Raw genomic sequence first — 10208 nt, forward strand, 5'->3', positions numbered from 1 at the left:
TTTTTGAAAACTATTTGGAAATTCTTACTTTTGACTTGTATAATGCATTAAGGATATTTACTTTGCCATCGGAAACCACACTCGAAGTTTGAAATTGAAACATTATTTTGACAAGTTATGCTGTATACACTATACAGTGTACACAGACACAAAAAAACATACACATAATTATTGTAAAATCAATACATTCATCACCTCGTTCAGAATCTAAAACTTAATTGTAAATTGTAATTAGTCCAAAATAAGTAAATAATATTTTACTGTATGTTCAGTTGTTTGACAAACACGTTAAATAAATACTTAAATATGGCATTACAGTTTTGAATTATAAAAAATGATTGCTAATACATATGATTAATTTGATACAAAAAACTTAAAAACTAAGAAATTGAAATGGCAGCTGAAGTGATTTGGGTCGTAATCTATAATCAAACAGTAATATTAAAAAAAAATATATACATAATGTCACCTCTGTTGTAAATTATGTAATTTGATTATAATATCATTCAGTAAAATAGACAAAAATAAACGACAAGTTTATAAAGAAAAGAACGAATGATCCTCATTATTCATAGTGGCATAAAGGTGCAATGACACAAACGGCAAATACCACTTATAAATTAATTATCTTCATAATAATGAGCGGTGCAACAATGCTGACGAGAGGATACTTTGAATAGAGCTCAAAATCAAATAAATGGAGAAGGCTTTATCGTTAAAAGGTTATTTAGGTAATATATATATTCACTACTGAGTGTTTTCGATCATTTGAAGGGAGTTAAAGCAAAAATATTTTAGTAGGTATGGAAGAACAATAATTATGCGGCAAATGGCAATTATAAGTACATAGCTGGTGAAATTTATAAACTTACCTATGTTTAACACATTCAATTTGTCATGAGTTAGAGATAGTAGTACCGAGATCACATAAAATAGAACCATACTCGAGATTTGGTCTGACAAGTGAGCGATATAAGAGTTTTAAGGCGTGAAAACACTTGAAGTTACTTGAAACTAGTTTAATAAAACTATTTTGTTGATATCACAGTATGATAATAATTATTATATAATAGTTACTATTAAACCATGTATATTTTTTTACAGGGTCATAACCAGTGTGCCGACTAATGTGTCAAGTGTCAACAGTTCTGTGTGATTTCAAAAAAAAAAAAATCGTGACAATGTACCATAGTTACTTGTCGGTTATCATTCAATCACTAATGTAATTATTACACATGTACATTGTTTACTTAATGATGGGGTACACTTGACTCCAGAACACTAAAATACTATACGTTTTTTTAACTAATTTATTTTATATATTTTTTTTAACTTATTAATGTAACGGTTTGAAAACATAATATACACACAAAACTCAAAAACACAGTGATTAATACGTCATAATATAATATCTTACATTGTATGATACATTAATCACAATACAATTGTGTTTGTAGGATGTCATAATAGAGTGTGTGTGTCTCCATCTTACTAACATTATTAAAGGCTTTTATTGTTATTATCTTTTTAAAGTGAGTTTAGAGCTAAATAGATACATATTATGACTATAAAATGTTCACAACTCTAAGAGAGTTGATTATATTCTTACTTTAAAGTTTGTTATAATAGGTAAATGTAGGTACTCTAATATTAATTACTAACAACATAAAACGGATAGTGCTGAACTCATAGTTGCTGTGTTGTACGTTAGAAGGACGGAGACAAAAATACACCCGGCCATTTACTTAATACTTTTATTTATATAGCATTAATATAATAAAATTTTTTTATTTTTGATCCGTCATCCAGCCTGGGGCGATAAATAGCGCCGAAATTCGGCACCGCGCGCTTATTATTATTATAAACCTGTTAAAAAAAAAAAAAAAATAATATACATATACATATACGTATATATCTATGCGTATTATTTTATAATATGTAAACACACATATGTATACTGTATAGTATACGTACGTTTTGTCCGTTTCGATGATGTCCGTGTGTTCGCGTCTCAGAGGATGACCGCGATGCAGACGATACCGGGCGCAAAAAACCACAACATAAATATTATATCCGCGAGCAGACGCGATCGGGTCGCACTGATACACACCTATTTGCTTGTTAAAAATCTAATGGATCTCATGTACATACATTATATGTATATAAAATACGCGGTATCGTGTGTTGTGTGTGCGTAAATTATATGTACATATAGTATAATAAAAGAACAATCCGAAGCGCATGTCGTACACGCTGTTGTGGGTTAAAAAACTCGGAAGACAAAATTATCTGCAGGTACCCACCACCCGATACACGCCGTATGCATGATGATATAGGTACAATACGTGTACGGTACGTATACAACACGAGTCTCGTCTGCCGAAATTGCGATGACTCAATATATATATTATAATAGGTACGCAGTCACTGTTCATATTTTGTAGACAAATAGTTTTTGTTATGAATATACACATTACACATATTATTATAAAGTTAAGACGTGTGGTAAGTCCACAGATTTTGCAGAACTATATTATAGATACCGACGTGATTACGGTTCTTTAGGTTTGAAATATTTTGACATACCTATCATAGTATCATGTCGTAAAAAGAAAAGTAGGTATAGGTTTTCGTCTACAAATCAAAAGCTTATATTGTGGGTTAAGCCTGCGATATACGTCTTATTTATTAAAGTCCTTAAAGTAGTAAGTAATAATAATACTAAAGTAGTAACTTATTATTATACTCAAATAGTCAAAATCTCATATTATTTAATATTCATGTATATTCTCTTTATAGAAACATGGACCGTTTGTAAAACTCATTTTGTTTTCATGGCCCGGGAAATATTCGTTTACACGCTCATTTGATTGTAATATAGTTATTATTTAACCCATGATTAAAGTACGGATAAAGCGTTAAAGTCGGTATCGTTTTGATATGGTATGATTTGGTGTTGAATATTCTGACTAGTACGAAAAAAAATGTTTTTCTTGCACATAACATAATAATAATTAATAACTCGCATAATAATTTAGGTACATTTGTTTTCTAAAAACGATGCAAAGAAGTCCTAATATTAAATAAAAATAGGTAATTTTAATTATCAAATTTTAATTTAATATATCATCATATTATTATAGTATACATATCAATATCAGTAATATTATATAATAATGATTAATGGTACATATTTTTAAATGTGAAATAATCTGATTTTAATAAGATATTCAAATTGTTTCGATACGATCATGAATATACACCACTACTATATATTTTATACCTATAATGTGCATGTATATAGGTAGTATGTAATTTACGCCCTTAATAATTTATCGAAAAAAATGAAAATTGTAGTTAATTAGTTATCAAGTCTTATCCCGACGTAATTATATTTGTATTTCCTATGTACAATCCGGTCATACAAGTGCACTATAATCTGTTTATAATATTCTCCAAGTTCCATATACTTATACTACCTGTATAGATTTTTATTTGACCACGTTGTACAGTGTAATTATTATATTGATACATTGTATTTATATATTTTTATAAACGTAATCGAACTATATGAATAAGTATAATATGCGAACACGTACGATATATATATTATACATATAAATACATCAAAATAACGTATTTATAATTGAACAATAAAATATCAGATTTTTTTGCTATAGTATGCGTGTATAATAATATAAAAGTTGCAGTACATGTTTTACAAATTACAAGTGATAAGACGAGCAATATAATATCGTGGTAAATGCGATTTTTTTTTATGTAGTACATAGATACCTGCGTATATATTTTTTCATCTCAACACATGTTATTAAATTCGATCATAAACATTTATTCCAATAAATTATGATAATAAAAACTTGAACAACCTAATCATCTGTATATAATATACTAAGTGGACGTGACGAGGTAATTTTATTGCATGACATGATTGCAATTTAATTCATATTTTTCTCATAGGTTGTTTTTATTTTTAATTTTATGTAAGGCATAAGTTTGAATATATACTGCCTACAAAACACGTATAATGCTTATATAATATATAATATAGTACCTTTTTAGTGGGTCTATTACTATTATAATATAGTTAAATGGAACACATAAACCACGAACAAATATCATGTATATTTGATGCGTTTATATCTCAAGTAGGTATATTATATTATACCACCTACACGATGATAACATATCCATAGACTAAATTAAAACCTTTATCACTAAACATTTCTCTCGATTTTACAAGAATACTGAAACACAATATCTCCAACTCCAATAAAGAAATAATTAAAAAACAATTTAAAAATGTCACACAATCGTTTCTTATTTCAATCGACGTCAAGAATTATCGCCATGTCATTCAATTCTGAACTGAATATACCTTTAACAATTTATCTATAATATTATAATTAGTAAAGTCAAGTTTGATATACGCCCACTGCTCTTACAGTTCAACAATTAATAGAAGATTGCTTAAACTATATCGTTCCAATACGAATGTATCTGAACATGCTAAAAACCGTGACAGAAGCACTCAATGATGACCAAGCCACAAAAACAAAATAAAAATAATAATTTAAAACTTTCTATACTTTTCAATATCAATTTTTATTGTGTAAATTATAGGCTTAAAAAATAAAAATATTATTAAATGCTGAATAAAATCGTTAAGTATAGATAAACGATCTTTTGTATAATAAGATTCGATTGTATCTCATTATTGAATATTATTATCTGTAGCGAGTATGCAAAAATTTAATTCTATGATTTTCTATGGCATATTGTATACGATGAAAAACTAATTCTGAGTAATGAATACAATTTTACTTCTTAGTAATCAAAGAAACCAAACAATTATTTTAATACCAATATTTCCGATATTATATTTTAAAAAGTGTTTAACATTTTTAATGTTGACCTTCTGATAGTTTTAACTTCATCCAAATTTCTACAATAATAATGGCCATCGAAGCTGATAATCACAGCATTTTTTCTACTAAAAAAAGTATTTTCAGACACAAGAAACACGCATAAATGTTAAATCAATATAACCATTAGCTCTGCTAAGAATCTAACACGAATACTTATTATGTCAGTATTTTAATGTTTTTATTAAAAATGATAGTTTGGTAACCTTGGCTACCAAAAAGTTAAACCATCTCTGTTTAAGTCATTTATCATCGTACACAATGGTTTATATTTGAACTCAAATTTAACACATTCATTAACAATTATATTATCTATAATAGTATAATCAATGACGACGAGGTGCCTTTGTACGGTAGAGCGGTTACCCATACTTCCTCCTTTTTTTTTTAAAAAATTAATTTCTATATAGTTTTTATACTCTCTATAATCTTTACGGGTTATTTAATATCTAACTTTTTATAACAAATAATCCTAAATAAGCCAATGACAGGTAAACTGTATATAGAACATGCGATACGCGTATTTCGCGGTTGAAAAATTATAGCTATAATATTATATGTGTGTACAGAAAAAAAAGAATAAATCGTTTATGAAGAAGCCCACACACATGACAAATGGTATTGGCCTTCGACAGCAGATTAAATTTGGCGATGTCGGTGACTATAACCGAAGCGGGGTGGTGGAGGTGCAGTCAGAGAAGTATATAGAATATACGGCAAAGTTATATATTATATTATTATACTTCCACAGTCGATAATGTTTTTCTTATTGTCAGTCATAATTCGTCGTGTCTATATAATATTCTTCTTGAGAATTTTTCTTTACCGTCTTGATAGTTGTGATATTATAGGTAGGTATATTTAATTACAACAATCGACCCACGATGTAATAGGTATACGAGTCTGAATATCTGATATTACAATACCTATATAACCAGCCATTAGTTATTATTACGATACGAGCAAAGTAGACTTTCGGGCAATGTTTAGATTGCCCGGTCTATGTATACTTAGCCCTATTTTTTTCGAATAGAGTTATATTATTATTTTGACCGGTCCAAGTATACTTTGCTCGTAGTGAATCGGACATTGCGTAACTTAAGCTATTTCGCCAATTATTGCAGTCGTTTTAAGATTAGGTATATTGTAAAAATAAATAGTTAATGTGACAATAGGTGACTGATCAGTGATAATATTCAACTAATTAAGTAATTAAGTATTAGATTTAGAAGATTTATAATAATAAAATAAAAAAAATTGGCTTATATTGCTGAAACTATACAGACTGGCCAATTCTTTACAGCCCGGACAATGAATAATTTTGCATACGTTGTCTATCATAATCGAGAACAGTACCATAATTTCCGGGAAACCTTAACATTGCTAGAAGTCTTCTTTTCCCTTTACAACTATATAACTATACAATTAATCAACCCGCCAACACGCGGTCAATACGATATCGTTTTCAATTTACCGTCTTGTAAAACACGAATTTTATTGATAAATTAATGACTGTGATAATACACAATCGACTTCGTCGTACACTCGTACTACAACGCAATGTATCTAATGCCCGAGGATAGAAAAAATATTATTATGATGTAATAATATTCAATATTTTACTTGTAAGACAAACAGGTCGAATACCCTCTACATGCAGGCGTTAAGGAATGACGACTACACGTGTTTTTATGATCGATCTCCGACATTATTATTAATCGACGAATGTGCAAGACGAACGACGACGATGATTTACTAGAAAGACAAATAACTGGTACATCATAATGTATAGATAATATACTAGTATATTATTACTATTAAACCGACTTGTACAGTTTTAAAATGTTTAAATGTATAAATCGGCGCGACTATCGTATCGATTATTGTTATTATTATAGTGTTCTCACGACTGTTCTACAAACGTTTAGACGTCACGACCCGTTCGATTTTTTTTTTTTATTTAATTTATAAACGTTTTTAATCGCATAATAATGATAAATTGCGATCAATGACGATTCCGACTTTTTTTTCACTGCATGATTTCGTTTGAATTGTTTAAATTCAAATCACGTATCGTCCGATGAAAATAAGTATTTATTACTTACTGGCTTACTGCACTCAAGTAGCCGAGTACCAATACATAAAAATATCATTTTGTCGGGAAATTTGTAAATTGTTTTTGTGTATCGCGAGAGAGATAGGTACAATTTAATATGACGTATTATTAATAATTAAGTAGGACATTTTCAGTAAGTATGTTTTTCTTTAATTTTATAGCTAACAAAGTCAACAAATTATTGTGTGTACCAACGGTACTAAAAACAAAAAATAATTAATATAATAATTTCTCAATTTATAGAATATCATGACAGATGCAGATTAGCGTTTATTACAATTTACAAGGTACTGTATTTGTTACTGCTATCTGTTGGACTACGACGACAACGTAACTGTACAGTAGTATGGCCGTGAGATGGCGTCATAGTAACCACCGAAGCACCGGTCACCGATTATTAATAAGACACAAAAACGCTAATACGATTTCAATTTTTCTTCCACATCAATGAGCCTATTATTAATAGGTAATATAAATTGACCACTCAGAAAGATTCCTACTTTGGTAATTTTTGTATTTATTTATTTTCCAAACATATTAATTGAAATCATTGTTTTGCGGCAAAAATATTTGTTCAATCGTTAACAAAGAACGTCGCGTTGTAATAATTACTTATAAGATCAAATAGCTGAACGATTTTCGATATCCTCCATGATTGTTATATAATTATCTATTAGGTACTCTATAGAGATCAGTAGCTTTAGTTTGTTAATTTATTTTGCTGTTCATTACTTTTCCGTTTTATAAAATCCAATCCAAATTTTAAAAAAAGAATGTCGAATAAAAACATTTTCGTGTTTTTTCTTTTGTGCATGTTTTGGCAAAAATAACAACATCGATATTTAAATATTTTTAATTTTTAATTACATAAAAATCCATACTTCAATGATATCTAATATTATATCATTTTAGATTACCTACTATAGTCTATAATATTATAGACAAAAAGTAGAAAAATTCAGTGGTGTGTTTGTTTTGTAAACAATTATACACACGACACACGAATGATTACTATGCAATATAGACTTTTGCAATACAGTTGATGACGCACTTGCACTTGTTCGACTCCGAAACGAACGAAACCTCTTAAATGGGTCAACGCGCTGCAGACAATAATATAATAATATTATGAACATAATAGGTAGTATAAAAAGTTTGTCGCATGTACCACCGGTGTTTTCAAAAAATCTCAAAGTTCCTTTCGACCATAGGAGACAAAATATTTTCGAACCATAATACGCCCGTGTGTTTTATTTATGTATTTTGTTATTGCAGAAGGTACCATTTAATAAATTTAAAAACTGTAATTGAAGTAAATGTAGATACCTAGCGGGTATTCAATAGGTTTTGTGAGACATGCAAGAATATTATATATATATATAAAATAATTAGTTAAACGCATATTTTATACTGAATAAAATATAACCACCCGCATTTATATTTTTGTATAAGAGAGACTTGTGTTCAAATCAAAAAATTCCTACGGATAAACCAGACTCAGTCAGACATAGTTCAACAAGTAACGCTTGCGAGATGATGTATTGTATAGAATCGTTGCTTCACTGTATGGTAAAATCGTCTCTCGTACAATAAGTCTACCAAATAATGCTCAGCATATTAGAAAACACTATACACTTATTCTATTGCTAAATGTATAAAAAAAATTGTATTATATGATTTTATTTAAAAATTTATAACTTAATGTATATAATATTGTTATATTACCTATAACTAACGATAGTCGTGGTTCTTAAACTTATACCAGTCCTGATGTACAAAATGTGCTACAGATGGTGTAAGTATATTTTTGACAGGCGTAACACGATTGCAAACTTTTCATTTTTTTATTTGCAAAAAACATAACAGTACAACAGATAGCACATAATAAATATTTTATGTTGTAACTTTTAAAGCAATTTATAATATTGTCCAATGATGCTTATGATAATTTATTATAATGATTTACTTACTTAGTAAGTTTTATATACTGTATTGAAATACTAAATTGTTTATAATAACATATCGAATGCGATTAGCTAGTGTATATATTAAAAAAAATATATATATTCCTTACATAATGTAATTATAATGCGCCAGGAATATAATAATATAGATTTATTAGTACTATAAACTATAGCTGAATTTATGAAACTTAAACACAGACGCCAGCAGAAATTTTACTAGGAGGGGCAATGTTAGGATTTGTTATATAATAAATAATAATTTATCTTTAAAACATTAAATTTAAAACATATTTTTGAAAAGCCAGGGGGGAAATTCCCCAGCTTGACCCCCTTTTCTAGGCGCCTGTGAACTTAAATCATTAAGCTAATATTATGAAATAGTTTTAAGCGCAATCGTGTTGTATTTTTTTTCATGTAAAAAAGTAAAAAGTATGCACTTGTATTTCACGGCTTTCAGACACATATAATAGTCAACAGATATTACATTGTTAAAATACCTATTAGTGAATACAGAACTATATTATATTATGTACAATATATTCATCATTAAATAATAAAATCACAGAATTTCATGATTTATTGTAAGGATTTTTTGCTACTACAAGAATAGAATTTATGGTATTGAAACATGAGAGGGTTATTAAAATTTAAACTAAAAAAAAAAAAAAGTTACGTATAAAAATATATTTTAAGTAATTTATTCAAAGTACGTACTGAAAACAGTAAACTATGTATACACTGTTTTTATTTCCAAAGTTATGGCTTATGAGCATAGATTTTAGATAAACTGGGAGGGTTATACTTATATCTGCTCTCACTATAATTTATAGTTGATATAATATTGATTATAAATAATATATGTTAGCTATGCGAGTTATGCGACAAACGAGAAGCTTCACGAGAATTTTATCATTCTTGTTGTGTTATCGGAAATAAAATAGAAATAGAAAAAAGGAAATAATACCTACAGTTTTTATAAATTAAAATAAATGTAGAATCAGAGACTGATGGTGATCGCCAATATTTATATAGTCGATATCCCAATAGGTACTGATTAGTGATTACTATTGCTACCATTATAATTTATAAATGTAAAAAAAAAAATTTAAAACAGTTGCGTAGCGCATCAAGTGTTAAAAATTAACATATTTTGTAATAAGCTATATTCTAAACTATTTTTAATAC

The sequence above is a fragment of the Aphis gossypii genome, chromosome 2 (assembly GCF_020184175.1).
Source record: "Aphis gossypii isolate Hap1 chromosome 2, ASM2018417v2, whole genome shotgun sequence".
In the NCBI taxonomy this organism is placed as follows: Eukaryota; Metazoa; Arthropoda; class Insecta; order Hemiptera; family Aphididae; genus Aphis; species Aphis gossypii.